The sequence below is a fragment of the Rattus norvegicus genome, chromosome 13 (genome assembly GCF_036323735.1).
Source record: "Rattus norvegicus strain BN/NHsdMcwi chromosome 13, GRCr8, whole genome shotgun sequence".
Classification (NCBI taxonomy): domain Eukaryota; kingdom Metazoa; phylum Chordata; class Mammalia; order Rodentia; family Muridae; genus Rattus; species Rattus norvegicus.
The window spans coordinates 85904592-85920558 of NC_086031.1; the positions used below are offsets into that span (position 1 = coordinate 85904592).

Sequence of the window (15967 nt, forward strand, 5' to 3'; positions counted from 1 at the left end):
CTGGCACTCTCACAAGGCTGCTAGCCATTGAGGTGGAGCTCAGTCCCCAGCTCAGCGCTCAGAATCCGACACTGTTTCCGCGCTGCCTGGCAGGGTCAAGGCGGAGGGATCCGGGCAGGGAGTGATTACCGGTGTGCCAAGGTTACTTTACTGACTCACATCCGCCACTGCAGCAGGCGACACAAGGGTCCTGAGAAACCGTGGCATTACGACCGCCCGCCACGGCCTCTGCTCGACTTAAACCGCCCTTGGGGGCTTTCTGGGAAATCCTGGCTCGCGACGCCCACTGTCGGTCCCTGGGAAGCTGGGTGCGAGAACCAAGCCAGGTGCTTCTGGCTCTGCTGGGAGCATCTGGTTCTCAATAAAACCTGCCCACAGGAACCCCTTCCGATCCTGCAAACATCCCCCTCTCCGTGCCACCACCACCGCCAAGCCCAGCACCAGCACCGTATTCCATTCACCTATAGATTTTCTACCTCCTAAAGAGTTTACAAGAACATAAAACAAACAAAAAAAATGTGTGTATGTGTGTTCTTCAGTATATACTATCACACATATGTATACATGTTTGTATCTATACATACATCATATATAAACAAGTCTAATGTGCGTGTGTGTGTGTGTGTGTGTGTGTGTGTGTGTGTGTGTGAAATGAAAGAATTCGCTACCGATGTTTGAACTGGACGCTCCTTTGTGACTATTTCGGAAAGCTCACTGGGACCACCCTGTCATGCACGCGATGCACGCTAGGCGTGTCAATCAGGTGATACAGGTTATGCATTCGAGGTAGGTGCGACAGGAGGAGCGGGCTAGCCAGAGGGTTTGTTGGAGAGGTAAGAGCAGGCGATCAGGAGATGGAGTGGTGTTGAGATTCCCTCGGTGGACGAGTGTTTGTGATCCGGGCGGTGTGTGAGAAAGCTCGGCTTGTGATGGTGGCAGGTGAGAGGTCTGGGCTCCAGGGCAAGCAAGGAGTCTGAGCTGGGGAAGTGCAAAGTTGGCGTGTGGTGTCAGAGAGGCTGGTCCGGGATGTTAAGGTAGGCATGGTGCAGCCAGGGAGACTCTTAGGCAGAAGACCATTTCTGGCAAGACTCTTAGGCAGAAGTACCAGTTCTGTGGTACTGGGTGATGGGTTTCTGGAAAGAAAGAGGAAAAGGGAAAGGGGGTGGAGGGAGAGTGAGACAGAGAGAGAGAGAGAGAGAGAGAGAGAGAGAGAGAGAGAGAGAGAGAGAGAGAAAGAGAAATATGGAGGGGAGATGTGGAGTTGTGGTCTTGGTCTGTGTAGCTCATGTACAAACAAAAGGGTCACTCAAAAGGGGTCAGGGTGAGGTGGGAAGTGGAGGGACTAAGAAGAGAGGCTTCCCTGACCGGGAATCGAACCCGGGCCGCGGCGGTGAGAGCGCCGAATCCTAACCACTAGACCACCAGGGAGCGTGGGTCCCATGCTCACGGCTATCAACTCCTGGAAACAGACAGACACACACCCTTTCGGCCACCAGGGCAGACATGCTGCCTGCCTGCCGGCCTGCCCGCCTGCCCGCCTGCCCGTCTCCTCATACCCGGCCGCCTGATGCATGCTAAGGCCTTAGGAGGCTGGCGTTCTCGATTCTCTCTTGGCCCTGGCCCTGGCCCTGGCGCTGGGCTGCCACTTGCCCCCTGGCCTCTGCCGCTTCCACAGCCATCACGGTGCGACTTCGGGGACTAGAAACTTGCCCCTGCCGCTTCTCCTCCCGGTGCCCACTACCTGAAAAGGTCTGGCGCTTTCCGATCTTCCCTGCCTACAGTAGAGCCTGGGCCCAAGCTCGGCGCAGCCAGGCAGGGCCCGGGTGGGCGCGTCCTGGGTGAGGACCTTGGCAAAAGTTGGGCACGCTGCGTTGGCCGGGAATCGAACCCGGGTCAACTGCTTGGAAGGCAGCTATGCTCACCACTATACCACCAACGCCGCACAGCCGGACCCACACCCCCACGTCGCCGCCGACTGCCACCACACGGCGCCCAGCGCCCTCGACGCCGCCTACCTCTTACTTGCCTGCGCACCGCACGCACGCACGGGGGACGCCCCAACCACGAACACACCCACGGCTCCTCCTCTCCGCGCTCTTCCTCGGCCTCCCACGCGCGCCTCTCACATGTTCACGCCTTTCCAATGGGGCGCTCCCGTCTCCTGGCTGCTGCAAGACGGCGCGCTAGCCCAGGCCAGTGCGCCAGGGACCGCTCCCGGCAGGCCGCCACCCTGAGCGGCCTGGGCGCCGGTGCAGTCGGCAGAAAAGGGGTTTGAGGGCTCCGGAGAGGCTTTGCTGGAGATTATGGGGCTCGGCGGGCTGACGTGGGTCTGGGTCTGCGCGTGGGGCGTGGGTGGAAGGGCTAGCGCCCGCGGGCCACCTAGATGTCCAAAAAGGACATCATGTCTCCCCGTCGGGGAATCGAACCCCGGTCTCCCGCGTGACAGGCGGGGATACTCACCACTATACTAACGAGGACGACGACAGCCACAAACACACGCACTCCGGCCCGTCTACCACGCCAGGGAAGAACCACAGGCGTCCGTCTCCCCCAACGACCACCTCTTGCTCTGCACTGCACCGCAACCCAAAAGACCCCGAAACCCGGCGTCAACACCAGGACCCCGACCCGCAGCCCCGCCAGACCACCGTGTCGCCGGACCCCTGTCCCCGCCGGGCTGGAGACCCGGCCTCTAAGCCACCGGTGCCGAGTGCGAGTGGTTGCGGGCAACACTCGCCGTGTCAGGACGAGAGGCTGGTGCCACACACCCGGGCCGCCCTGCGTGCTGTGGGGACAGACAGGGGGCCTGCAGGCCGGGGATCCGGCCCGGGACCTGGAGGTACTCTGGCGCCTAGCAGCGTCCCGTCGTCGGTGCTCTTCTGGCAAGGTAAAGTTCGGCGGGCGAGGCCCGCAGCTCGAGCACCCAGACGCGGCCAGACGAGGCCAGACGGGCGCCTGCCCCGGCGCGCCGTCCGCTGAAGCCCGCTTGCGCGCGCCTGGGCGCCGGTCGCCGGTCGCCTGCGAGGCGAGCGGTCTACGCCCCAGACCTGCTGTCAGGATGGCCGAGCGGTCTAAGGCGCTGCGTTCAGGTCGCAGTCTCCCCTGGAGGCGTGGGTTCGAATCCCACTCCTGACAAGCTTGCCTTTTGACACTCCACCGCACTCCATCCCACCGCGAAAGACCCGACTCCGAAGCCTTCCCTCACAGACCTGGATCTGCACGAGAGCCCTCCCCTCAACACCAACCAACCAACCTCTGCCGTTGGGGAGCGGGGGCGGGGGGTGGTCGTGTTGCGTCGGGTGGGAGAAGATCGAGTGAGTAGGAGATAGGACCTGAGCACCCGGGTGACCAGCCAGCCGGGTGCCAGCGCCTTCTGTCCACAGCAAACCTCTGGGGGCCCCGAGTTTCAATCCAGCACACCGAAGCCCTGGCCTCCTCGAAGGACCCTGTGCCCGCACTACAACAAGCTCTCCTCTCTCGCTCGCTCGCTCGCTCGCTTCCCACGAGTGTGCACACACCAGACTCGCGCCAGGAGCGCGCGTAGGAGCGCGCCAGATACGTGCCAGTCAGTGGCTTCCAGGCGAGGCGAGGTACACACCCCACGACCTCAGCTAGAGGCCTGGACACTCCTCGTCCCCTCTGTCTGACCCAATTGGCCTCTCCTGACCGCTGATCCATCCATCTTTCCACCCATGCATCATTCCATCCATGAGTCCTTCCGAACAACCAGATATCCAACAATGGAACCGTCCGACCGACCGTCCGTCCGTCTGTCCGTCCCTGCGTGCATCCACGCAAACAAAGGTCCATCCATGTATCTATCCATCGATCCATCGATCCATGCATCGATCCATGCATCGATCCATGCATCCATCCATCCATCCATCCATCCATCCTTCCATCCATCCATCCATCCATCCATCCAGGCGGGCAGCCAGCACTCTGGAGCTGGGGTTCCTGGAGTGGCAGCAAGGGCAGGCTGTGAGAGCATCAGGTAGTAAGTGTGTTCAGGGCATGGGTGGTTCAGTGGTAGAATTCTCGCCTGCCACGCGGGAGGTCCGGGTTCGATTCCCGGCCCATGCAGAGTCCAGTCCCTTTTGGTCCTCACGCGCACCTTCCCTTCGCCCACCCTGGGCCGCACAGGGACAATCAATCACAGGACACTCCAGTGGGTCAACTCTACAGTGCTGCCAAACACCGCTTCACTTCTCCTATCTGTGTCTTCAGTGTGCCACAGCACCACTGTCCCGCGCCCTCCAACCTACACACTCACCTGTGCACATCTCTCACTTTGCCATCCCATACACTCCTCCCTCTCTGCTCAGTCGATGCACTCCGCGCCTAAGCGCCTAAGCGCCTTCGTGCCTGTGCACAGAAACACAGAGAGGGAGAGAGAGAGACTGTCTCTTCCCAGAGAAACTGTTCTCTCTCTCTTTTCTCTCTCTCTCTCTCTCTCTCTCTCTCTCTCTCTCTCTCTCTCTCTCACACACACACACACACACACACACACACACACACACAGATATGGAAGAAGGGAAGACAGACACAGAATACTCCCTCCCATGCGCGCCCATGCCCTTAGATTCCCTCATTCAGAGAGAAGAGTAAGAGAGAGACATAGAGGAAGAGAGGCACACACAAAGAGCACACACAGAGAGAAACGAAAGAAAGAGGGACAAACACACACTCGCCTGCGCACGCACGCATAACACGGACTCCAGAGGCACAAGGGCACACAGTTGATTCCATGTTCCTCCATGCTAAGCCCTCCCTCACTGAACGGTCCCTCAGTGACCAATACTGATGTGTACCCATGGTTGTTATGCTGCTGCTGCTGCTGCTGCTGCTGCTGCTGCTGCTGCTGCTGCCGCCGCCACCGCCAGTGGGAATGGTGATGATGATGATGGGCTTGGTGGAACAGGCTGCTTGACCCATCTCCAGGGTCCTATACCCATTTTTGAGTAAAGATCAGAACCAAAACTTAATTGTGCTGGCTCTTGTTGTGATCAACCTCTGTGACCGAAGGTAAATTGGGGCGAGAATGGCTTATTTCTTCTTATAGCTCATGAGTACCACCCTGGGAGAAGTGGGGAGGACTGGAGGCGGGAGGGGGTTTGTTGGTATGGGTGGTGTGGTGTGAAGGATCTGAGGGCTTCGTGGTTGGAGGAACTTATGCAGAAGCTGTGCATGAGTTCAGCCTCTTCATTCTCTTATCCACCCCAGGACCACCTGCCTGGCGATTGGCACCATTCAGCCATCCCAGCCCATCCCCACCCCCTCTCTCCTGCTGGTCACTTGGGGATCCAGACAGCCATATCCCCCAAACTTGACTATACCCAGCACCTGAGGAGGGAATCTCCCCGATTCAAAGTCCCTCTTCCCAGATGTGCGCTGGTTTATGCCAACTTGACCAGAACAGACCAGCACAGTTGACCCCCTTCCAACCTGGCACACAAACGGTTCCCTCATTGAGCCAGAACCTTTTCTTTCCTGCTCTGCCCCAGGAGCTCATCTGAATGCGATCCTCACCATATGAATATGCGCGACCTTTGTCCAACAGTCTATAACCATTCAAACCTTCAAGATCGTCTCCTTAAAACACCCAGAGACTCTTATCGAGGTCAAAGCCCCAATCCCTCCTCAAACCCCTAGTAGTTTAACTGTGTAGACTGTTGGCTCCTTGAATAACATTTTTTTTCCTTTCGAGATAAACACGGAGGGAGCAAAGAAGAATCAGGGTACAGGCACAAAACTAAAAGCAAATCAAAACCGACGTCTAATTCTCAAATCCCATAGTCTCACGTCTTGTTTTCGCTTGCTCTGTTGTGAGCTGCAAAAGGCTCCAAGGGTCCCTTGGAGCATAGGCAGTGTGTCTGTCTGCTGTGGATCCTTTGGCTCCGTGGGCTCCAAGCCAGGCTGCTTCTCTCCTTAGCGGTTGTCCCTCGGTATGGACGTCTCCAAGACTCTCACCTCCAAAGGTGACACAGCCTAGGCTGTGCTCTCTTTAGGGCCTCTGCCCCTGACACGGGGGGGGGGGAGGGGAGCCAAGCCTGGGCTGCTCCCAGGGACACGGCCCCCCTCCTGTTTTGTGGCTTCTTCTTTCTTCTGCCCTGTTTTTCTTCCACCCTTTCAACACCCTCATACTAGAGAAGAGAGAAAAGGGGTTAAAGAGATAAGGACAGGTTCCCAGAATGAGACCCTGGCCAGGAGGGCAACGTTCTACTTACACTACTTCCCGCTGATTGAGGGAGCCAATTTCTCTGGGACAGTTCAATATTGGTTGTCAGGATTTCCATGTTGTTACTGCTACTTCTACTGCTTCTGCTACGACTGACACTATTGTCCTCCTCCTCCTCGTCCTCTTCCTCCTCTGCCTCCAGCTCTTCCTCCTCTTTCTCCTCCTCCTCCTCGTCCACTTCTTCCTCCTCCTCTTCCTTCTCCCCCTCTTCCTCCACCTCCTCTTCCTCCTCTTTGTTTTCCTGCTGCTCCTCCTCCTCCACCTACTCCTCCTCCTCCCTCTCCTCTTCCTCCTCCTGCTGCTGCGGTTGCTGCTCCCCTTCCTCCACTTTCTCCTCTTCTTCCTCCTCCTTGTCCTCCTCCTCCTCCTCCTCCACCTCATCCTCATCCTCATCCTCATCCCCCTCCTCCTTGGACAAATCCATTGTGCAAAAATATTTCATAAACCTTGATTCCAGAAACAAACAAACAACAACACACCCTGCCTCTTTGGGCCCTAACAGTCGCCCAATATTTCAGCAGCTGCCAAAATCCTGCCGGTGCAAGAGCACATCATGGACAGCAGCCCCTTAGCCCCACACCTGGCATGAAAGGGATCTCTCTGGTGGGTTTTTGTTTTTTCTTGTTGTTGTTGTTGTTGTTGTTTTCGGTTTGTTTGTTTGTTTGGTTTTTTTTTTTTTGGTTCTTGTTGTTGTTGTTTTAGATCCATGATTCCAAAATGGTCACTACACCTTTCTGTGTCACTGGGGCTCCCAGTCCAACTGGTCCTGCACCTTCACTAATGTCCTCTATCAGCTTCCCCTTCCTGGACTCCAGTCCTGCCGAGCATCCCAGCTCCTCACCTGCTCCCAGTGATCCCTCCCTTCATGCGTTCCATCCATCCCAGCCTGGCTGGCTCCTGCACATTCTCAAATGCCTGACTAGCGTGAGATGCAGTCTAGGCACCTATGCAACACAGCATCTGTATGTTGACCTTCAGGAAATACTCCCAGAGGGTTTCACCCGGGTCATGCTGCTGTCTCGTTAATCATGGCTACTTTCTCAGCTCCAGTTGAACAACATCAATGATTGTCCACGCTGAGGCGAGGTCTCACCTTGGTGGATCCAGTCTCCTGCTCATTAGTCACAGATGATTCTCCAGCCCGGGCTGACCTGGAACACAGATTCTTAACTCAGAACACCGAATGGCCCCAGCAGAGTCTATCAGGGACTCCCAAGCTGCCCTCTGAGTGGGTGTGGGATGGGATGAAAATGAAAACAACCTCATGAGCACCACCTCAGTCTGGTCATCTGCATGGCTCTCAAGACTCCCTTCCAAGCTCCCTCAGGAGAGCACAGAGAGCTCGGGACCTCCAACTTGGAGCCTTTCCAGCCCAGAGGTCAAAGTCCCTCCACGATCCCCAAAGAGATAGCTCATCAGGTCTGTCCCAGTAATACCCCACTCCTGGTACCGATTTCAGTCCGAGCTAGACTTTGTAAGCTTGTGATCAGACGCTGTGGCTAAAAGCAACTTGGACAGAGAAGAGTTGATCTCGCCTTAAGGCTGCCACCTAAGTCCCTCCCAGAGGGAAGCCCCAGTAGGAGCCCAGAAGCAGGAAGCCATGCAGAAGTTGTCCGTGGTGGGCTTTTCCCTCCAGGCTGGCTTGCTGCTCCTGCTTTCTTCACAGCTCCAAGAGGAATGTGGATATGCTTTGCAGACAGCACAGACGTCCCGCCTCAACGAACTGAACTGAACCTCCCTCCAACTGCGAGCCCCAGAACATCATACTTATTCATCGTCACACAAAACTTGTTGGATCACTTCTTTTTCCTCTGCCGAGGAGGCTAAAACAGGTTCCCCGCATCCCAAAGCCCCCAGCCCTGTGTACATATTTCATGAAGGAAAACATCAGGTCCCTGCAACTTTCCTCCTAACTGTGTACTGTTGGCAGTACCTACTTGAGAATGCCAAAGGTTCTGGGTGCTCCAGGACCGTCTTGTGACCCCAGAAGTAGCGCCAAAGCTGCAAAGCCCCCTCGGCCAAACAACCACATAGTTGAGAGGAGAGCATCTCCGTCTTCTACAAGGATGTCTTCAGCGTCAAAGAACTTGCTGAAAACAACCGATGCCTACCCTAGAGACAGTGAAAAACAACGATTTCGTTGTTTTTTTTTTTTTGTTGTTTTTTGTTTTTTGTTTTTTGTTTTTTGTTTTTTGTTTTACTCTAGGTATCACGAGTGCACCGGAATTCCAGGACGCCAGAAGACCTGCGCGGGAGTGTCAGGTCCTGACTTCAACACCCCAACCCCAACACCCACACCATCGCTACCTTCAGTGGGCTGCTCCGCAGCCAGCCATCGCTGACTGGTCCGGACCCTACCGCGCAGACTTTGCCAGCAGGCGCATGCTAGTGTGATCCTCCTCTGGACGAAGCCCAAGCAGAACAGAGGCACAGGCCGATCTTTGCGATCCGCAAGCTCCCCACTCCCACACCCACCCTCACCCCGTCCCCCCGCCCCTGTTGGGACACCTGCTGGCGAAGGCTTGCCTGCTGTCTGTTTGGCGCAGCCTCCTCCTCTCGCCCGGCGGCTGCCCGGGGACCGGCCGAACAGTCCCTTCCCGGATGCCCTTAGACTCTGGTGCCTCCCGGTGCCCACGAACCGGAACCCTTCAGGTGGCAGAAGTGGGCTGGAGTCCGGTCCGGATAAGCATTGTCTGGGCTGTCCCCAGGATCTGCTGGCACTCTCACAAGGCTGCTAGCCATTGAGGTGGAGCTCAGTCCCCAGCTCAGCGCTCAGAATCCGACACTGTTTCCGCGCTGCCTGGCAGGGTCAAGGCGGAGGGATCCGGGCAGGGAGTGATTACCGGTGTGCCAAGGTTACTTTACTGACTCACATCCGCCACTGCAGCAGGCGACACAAGGGTCCTGAGAAACCGTGGCATTACGACCGCCCGCCACGGCCTCTGCTCGACTTAAACCGCCCTTGGGGGCTTTCTGGGAAATCCTGGCTCGCGACGCCCACTGTCGGTCCCTGGGAAGCTGGGTGCGAGAACCAAGCCAGGTGCTTCTGGCTCTGCCGGGAGCATCTGGTTCTCAATAAAACCTGCCCACGGGAACCCCTTCCGATCCTGCAAACATCCCCCTCTCCCTGCCACCACCACCGCCAAGCCCAGCACCAGCACCGTATTCCATTCACCTATAGATTTTCTACCTCCTAAAGATTTTACAAGAACATAAAACAAACAAAAAAAATGTGTGTATGTGTGTTCTTCAGTATATACTATCACACATATTTATACATGTTTGTATCTATACATACATCATATATAAACAAGTCTAATGTGCGTGTGTGTGTGTGTGTGTGTGTGTGTGTGTGTGTGTGTGTGTGTGAAATGAAAGAATTCGCTACCGATGTTTGAACTGGACGCTCCTTTGTGACTATTTCGGAAAGCTCACTGGGACCACCCTGTCATGCACGCGATGCACGCTAGGCGTGTCAATCAGGTGATACAGGTTATGCATTCGAGGTAGGTGCGACAGGAGGAGCGGGCTAGCCAGAGGGTTTGTTGGAGAGGTAAGAGCAGGCGATCAGGAGATGGAGTGGTGTTGAGATTCCCTCGGTGGACGAGTGTTTGTGATCCGGGCGGTGTGTGAGAAAGCTCGGCTTGTGATGGTGGCAGGTGAGAGGTCTGGGCTCCAGGGCAAGCAAGGAGTCTGAGCTGGGGAAGTGCAGAGTTGGCGTGTGGTGTCAGAGAGGCTGGTCCGGGATGTTAAGGTAGGCATGGTGCAGCCAGGGAGACTCTTAGGCAGAAGCCGGTTCTGTGGTACTGGGTGATGTGTTCGGGAAAGAAAGAGGAAAAGGGAAAGGGGGTGGAGGGAGAGTGAGAGAGAGAGAGAGAGAGAGAGAGAGAGAGAGAGAAATATGGAGGGGAGATGTGGAGTTGTGGTCTTGGTCTGTGTAGCTCATGTACAAACAAAAGGGTCACTCAAAAGGGGTCAGGGTGAGGAGGGAAGTGGAGGGACTAAGAAGAGAGGCTTCCCTGACCGGGAATCGAACCCGGGCCGCGGCGGTGAGAGCGCCGAATCCTAACCACTAGACCACCAGGGAGCGTAGGTCCCATGCTCACGGCTATCAACTCCTGGAAACAGACAGACACACACCCTCTCGGCCACCAGGGCCGACAGGCTGCCCGCCTGCCGGCCTGCCCGCCTGCCCGTCTCCTCATACCCGGCCGCCGGATGCACGCTAAGGCCTTAGGAGGCTGGCGTTCTCGCTTCTCTCCTGGCCCTGGCCCTGGGCTGCCACTTGCCCCCTGGCCTCTGCCGCTTCCACAGCCAGCACCGTGCGACTTCGGGGACTAGAAACTTGCCCCTGCCGCTTCTCCACCCGGTGCCCACTACCTGAAAAGGTCTGGCGCTTTCCGATCTTCCCTGCCTACAGTAGAGCCTGGGCCCAAGCTCCGCGGCGCCACGCAGGGTCCCGGTCGGCGCGTCCTGGGTGAGGACCTTGGCAAAAGTTGGGCACGCTGCGTTGGCCGGGAATCGAACCCGGGTCAACTGCTTGGAAGGCAGCACCACTATACCACCAACGCCGCACAGCCGGACCCACACCCCCACGTCGCCGCCGACTGCCACCACACGGCGCCCAGCGCCCTCGACGCCGCCTACCACTTACTTGCCTGCGCACCGCCCGCACCCACCGGGGACCGCCCAACCCCGAACACACCCACGGCTCCTCCTCTCCGCGCTCTTCCTCGGCCTCCCACGCGCGCCTCTCACCTGTTCAGGCCTTTCCTCTGGGGCGTTCCGGTCTCCTGGCTGCTGCAAGACGGCGCGCTAGCCCAGGCCAGTGCGCCAGGGACCGCTCCCGGCAGGCCGCCACCCTGAGCGGCCTGGGCGCCGGTGCAGTCGGCAGAAAAGGGGTTTGAGTGCTCCGGAGAGGCTTTGCTGTAGACTATGGGGCTCGGCAGGCTGACGTGGGTCTGGGTCTGCGCGTGGGGCGTGGGTGGAAGGGCTAGCGCCCGCGGGCCACCTAGGTGTCCAAAAAGGACATCATGTCTCCCCGTCGGGGAATCGAACCCCGGTCTCCCGCGTGACAGGCGGGGATACTCACCACTATACTAACGAGGACGACGACAGCCACAAACACACGCACTCCGTGCCCGTCTACCACGCCAGGGAAGAACCACAGGCGTCCGTCTCCCCCAACGACCACCTCTTGCTCTGCACTGCACCGCAACCCAAAAGACCCCGAAACCCGGCGTCAACACCAGGACCCCGACCCGCAGCCCCGCCAGACCACCGTGTCGCCGGACCCCTGTCCCCGCCGGGCTGGAGACCCGGCCTCTAAGCCACCGGTGCCGAGTGCGAGTGGTTGCGGGCAACACTCGCCGTGTCAGGACGAGAGGCTGGTGCCACACACCCGGGCCGCCCTGCGTGCTGTGGGGACAGACAGGGGGCCTGCAGGCCGGGGATCCGGCCCGGGACCTGGAGGTACTCTGGCGCCTAGCAGCGTCCCGTCGTCGGTGCTCTTCTGGCAAGGTAAAGTTCGGCGGGCGAGGCCCGCAGCTCGAGCACGCAGACGCGGCCAGACCAGGCCAGACGGGCGCCTACCCCGGCGCGCCGTCCGCTGAAGCCCGCTTGCGGGCGCCTGGGCGCCGGTCGCCGGTCGCCGGTCGCCTGCGAGGCGAGCGGTCTACGCCCCAGACCTGCTGTCAGGATGGCCGAGCGGTCTAAGGCGCTGCGTTCAGGTCGCAGTCTCCCCTGGAGGCGTGGGTTCGAATCCCACTCCTGACAAGCTTGCCTTTTGACACTCCACTGCACTCCATCCCACCGCGAAAGACCCCGCATCTCCTTCATCCTTCCTCAATCTGTCCAGAGCCTCCGCTCCCCTCGACCCGGAAGCCTTCCCTCACAGACCTGGATCTGCAGGAGAGCCCTCCCCTCAACACCAACCTACCTCTGCCGTTGGGGATCGGGGGCGGGGGGTGGTCGTGTTGCGTCGGGTGGGAGAAGGTCGAGTGAGTAGGAGATAGGACCTGAGCACGCGGGTGACCAGCCAGCCGGGTGTCAGCGCCTTCTGTCCACAGCAAACCTCTGGGGGCCCCGAGTTTCAATCCAGCACACCGAAGCCCTCGCCTCCTCGAAGGACCCTGTGCCCGCACTACAACAAGCTCTCCTCGCTCGCTCGCTCGCTCGCTCGCTTCCCACGAGTGTTCACACACCAGACACGCACACGTAGGAGCGCGCCAGATACGTGCCAGTCAGTGGCTTCCAGGCGAGGCGAGGTACACACCCCACGACCTCAGCTAGAAGCCTGGACACTCCTCCTCCCCTCTGCGTGACCCAATTGGCCTCTCCTGACCGCTGATCCATCCATCTTTCCACCCATGCATCATTCCATCCATGAGTCCTTCCGAACAACCAGATATCGAACAATGGAACTGTCCGACCGACCGTCCGTCCGTCCCTGCGTGCATCCACGCAAACAAAGGTCGGTCCATCCATCCATCCATCCATCCATCCATCCATCCATCTATCCATCTATCCATCCAGGCGGGCAGCCAGCATTCGGAGCTAGGGTTCCTGGAGTGGCAGCAAGGGCAGGCTGTGAGAGCATCAGGTAGTAAGTGTGTTCAGGGCATGGGTGGTTCCGTGGTAGAATTCTCGCCTGCCACGCTGGAGGCTCGGCTTGGATTCCCGGCCAATGCACGCTGTATCTTTTTTCAAATTGTGTGTCCTGTATATCTTTTGTTTGGTTGGTTGGTTTTGGTTTTTGATTTTTGGGTTTTTTTTGTACTTGTTCTTTTCTAGTCTTCCTCTAAAACTCAGGGTTCTTTCGATTTTATTTTTATTCTTTAACCGGCTAACCTCTAAGAACGTCAAACAATGGTGTGTAGAATTCGGCAACAATCTGGGGGACCAACCCGTAAGAAAGCGCGGCACATGAAAGATCCCGCTTTTCACGCCCGTTTTTTGAGACTAATCCTATAAAGTTCCTCTCCCAAAGAAGCATCGTCCCCAGAACGTTTTGGAAAGACTTCGTGGAGGGTTTTTTTGTTTCTTTGTCTTTGTTTTTGTTTGTTTGTTTTTCCTGTAACCCTGTTTTTTCTTGGGTGCAAATGACCCCGTGATTCAGATATAGTATTATCTGAATTAATTACTGTAGCACCAGCCCATTATAGGTCCCATAGCAGTAGTTCTCAACCTTCCAATGCTGCGACCCTTTAATAGAGTTCCTCAGGTCCCAGAGACCCCCAACCATAAAATTATTTTTTGCTACTTCATAACTGTACTTTTGCTACCGTTTATTAATCGTAGCTTAAATCTCTGATATGCAGGATATCTGATATGCGACCCCTGTAAAAGGGTCCTTTGACCCCCACAAAGGGGTCATGACCTTTGTCCTTAAGGCTGAGGTGGGTTCATAAAGCAGTGAGACTGCATTACTTCCCACTGTCTGAGGTTTTGAAAATTGAGTCTTTTTATCATGCTCCATTTTCTTTAATATAGAACATCCCATTTTGACTTCCTGATGTTGAACTTATATCAAAATCCAAAAGATTATTTTTTTAAAACTCCCAATCCTCTTGGGATACAGGCCAGCTCTCTCTGTCTCTGTCTCTGTCTCTCTGTCTCTGTCTCTCTGTCTCTCTGTCTCTCTGTCTCTGTCTCTCTCTGTCTCTCTGTCTCCCCCCACGTCCCCACACCCCCTCCTCCCTAGGGTATGCAAATTTGGGTGTCCCCAATTAAAACAGTCTAGGGGGCTTGATCAAGCAGTTTTCTCAACCAGTTAAAGAATTAAAAGGCAATAAAATTCTGAAGCTCAGCAGGTGACAGTGGAGAAACCTCAAGTACCATAGGCAGGATCCCCAGTTAGGAAAGGAATTTACTGGAGGTGAGGACACGGACCTATTTCAGAGAACATAGAGAGAGAGAGCCTCTGCAAAGCACAGGTATGTGTGTGTGTGTGTGTGTATGTTAGTGGTATTGTGTGGGGTGTGTGTGTGTGTGTGTGTGTGTGTGTGTGTGTGTGTGTGTGTTAAGGAGTGGGGGGAGGATGTTACAGAAGTCAGAAAGTCCAGTCTTTTCTCAAGTCTTGGGGCAGGGGCTTTAAGCCCCTGAAGAGTTTTTCCTTCCCTGCATAGGGTTGGTCAGACTGTGTGATGTGTCCTAAATAGGCCTTGGACTTGCTGAGCCAGTCCATCAGCAGGGGGCTGCTGAGTGAAACAAAGGCCTACATTGGGTTTGTTTGTTTGGTTTTAGTTGGTTTGGTTGTTTGTTTTTAGTATAGAATAGAGTTTATTCAGGGCACGGGAGGGGAGCAGGTGACAGGGAGATAGGGGAGTAGGAGAGGAGAGAGAGCAAGAAGGCAAGAGTCAAAGCCATTGTTTTAAGCAGCCAGGCTTTTGTCTCAAGACAGGAGGGTGAGGCAGAAGCTGGCCATCTTCGAGAAATTCGCCCCCTTTATTACCTAGCCAGGGCCTTTCTGTCTGTCTACAAGGGAGTCTAACTAACTTCTGGGCTCTCAGCATATTACCAGGGAATCGGAGTTCCCTTTTGCAAGTTCTCAGTCTTGTCAATAAAAGAACCCAAAGACAAACTCATAAGGAGACACAGAACCATTTTATTAGAATGTGAGAGGAAATCACAGAGTGGGCCCAGTGCAAATCCCAGAAGCTGCCAGGAGGGAGAAGAGAAAGGCATGCCTTTTGAGGTCAGCAACGGAAGTCTACAAGCAGGAGAGAGAGGGGGGGGGTGCTCAAGAAAATAGTAAGAAACAACACAAGCATCAAGGGCAAGCACACTTGGGACTCTGGTCAACATCTAAAGAGAAGATAGAAAGGGGGATAGGGCCTGGCATGGTGGTGCAGCCTTTAATCCCAGCACTTGAGAGACGGAGGCAGGTGGATCTCTGTGAGTTACTAGGCCAGCCTGGTCTTCATAGTGAATTCTAGGACAGTCAGGGCTATGTAGAGAGACCCACCTCAAAACAAAACAAAAGAAAGGAGGAGGAAGAGGAAAAATATTGCTTTTGAAATTGAATGCCTCTTTTTTTTTTTTTTTTAACCTGGAGGAAATTACTTTCCCTTAATGGGCTTCACCCAAGCTCTAATGCCTCCATCTCTTCATGGGGTAAACCAGGGGTGAAGTCCAAAATTGATTAGGAGAGGGGTCCATTCCCCATGGCCTCCAGTTCTGTTAATGCCTGGCTAGCTGCCTAATGCAGTCATTACTGGCTGTGCCTCCAGCACCAGCTGAAACTTCTAATTTGCAAAAACAGATGCTAGAACCCCTGCTCCATAATCAGCTGTTTTCTTCCTAGAAAGATAATAACCCATGGGGTATCTTAAAGTCCTCCACCACTGTGAACTGAAGGGACACCTATGATCCAACACTAAGTACAAAATATAGCCATGTTTTGTTTTGTTTTGTTTTGTTTTGTTTTCCGGAGCTGGGGACCGAACCTAGGGCCTTGTGCTTGCTAGGCAAGCGCTCTACCACTGAGCTAAATCCCCAACCCCTATAGCCATGTTTTATAGCATGACTCCAAACTATAAAAGTCTGTCACACCAACTAGACATATGTTCTTGATCAAGTGATTTCATCTGAGGCACACTTGTCTTAAAATGAGATTGGACCACCCTTTTTTGTTCGTTTGCTTGTTTGTTTGGTGGGGGAGAGGGGTGCTCTTTGGCTTGGTTTGCTTTTTGGTTTTCTTTGTTTTTGTTTTGTTTTTTGAGATAGGGT

The 15967-nt window shown here is 55.6% G+C and overlaps 8 non-coding genes across 8 annotated transcripts; 3 read left to right on the forward strand and 5 right to left on the reverse strand.

The window, feature by feature from the left end:
• Positions 1-1356: 1356 nt before the first annotated feature.
• Trnae-cuc (transfer RNA glutamic acid (anticodon CUC)) lies at positions 1357-1428 on the reverse strand. The gene has a single exon. It is a non-coding gene; the product is annotated as a tRNA-Glu (tRNA).
• A 439-nt stretch (positions 1429-1867) lies between these two features.
• Positions 1868-1939, reverse strand: Trnag-ucc (transfer RNA glycine (anticodon UCC)). Its single transcript has one exon. It is a non-coding gene; the product is annotated as a tRNA-Gly (tRNA).
• A 466-nt stretch (positions 1940-2405) lies between these two features.
• On the reverse strand, positions 2406-2477 carry Trnad-guc18 (transfer RNA aspartic acid (anticodon GUC) 18). Its single transcript has one exon. It is a non-coding gene; the product is annotated as a tRNA-Asp (tRNA).
• A 575-nt stretch (positions 2478-3052) lies between these two features.
• Positions 3053-3135, forward strand: Trnal-cag (transfer RNA leucine (anticodon CAG)). The gene has a single exon. It is a non-coding gene; the product is annotated as a tRNA-Leu (tRNA).
• Positions 3136-4012: 877 nt separating this feature from the next.
• Trnag-gcc (transfer RNA glycine (anticodon GCC)) lies at positions 4013-4083 on the forward strand. Its single transcript has one exon. It is a non-coding gene; the product is annotated as a tRNA-Gly (tRNA).
• Positions 4084-10253: 6170 nt separating this feature from the next.
• On the reverse strand, positions 10254-10325 carry Trnae-cuc11 (transfer RNA glutamic acid (anticodon CUC) 11). The gene has a single exon. It is a non-coding gene; the product is annotated as a tRNA-Glu (tRNA).
• A 950-nt stretch (positions 10326-11275) lies between these two features.
• Trnad-guc (transfer RNA aspartic acid (anticodon GUC)) lies at positions 11276-11347 on the reverse strand. The gene has a single exon. It is a non-coding gene; the product is annotated as a tRNA-Asp (tRNA).
• A 583-nt stretch (positions 11348-11930) lies between these two features.
• Trnal-cag (transfer RNA leucine (anticodon CAG)) lies at positions 11931-12013 on the forward strand. The gene has a single exon. It is a non-coding gene; the product is annotated as a tRNA-Leu (tRNA).
• The last annotated feature ends 3954 nt before the right edge of the window (positions 12014-15967 follow it).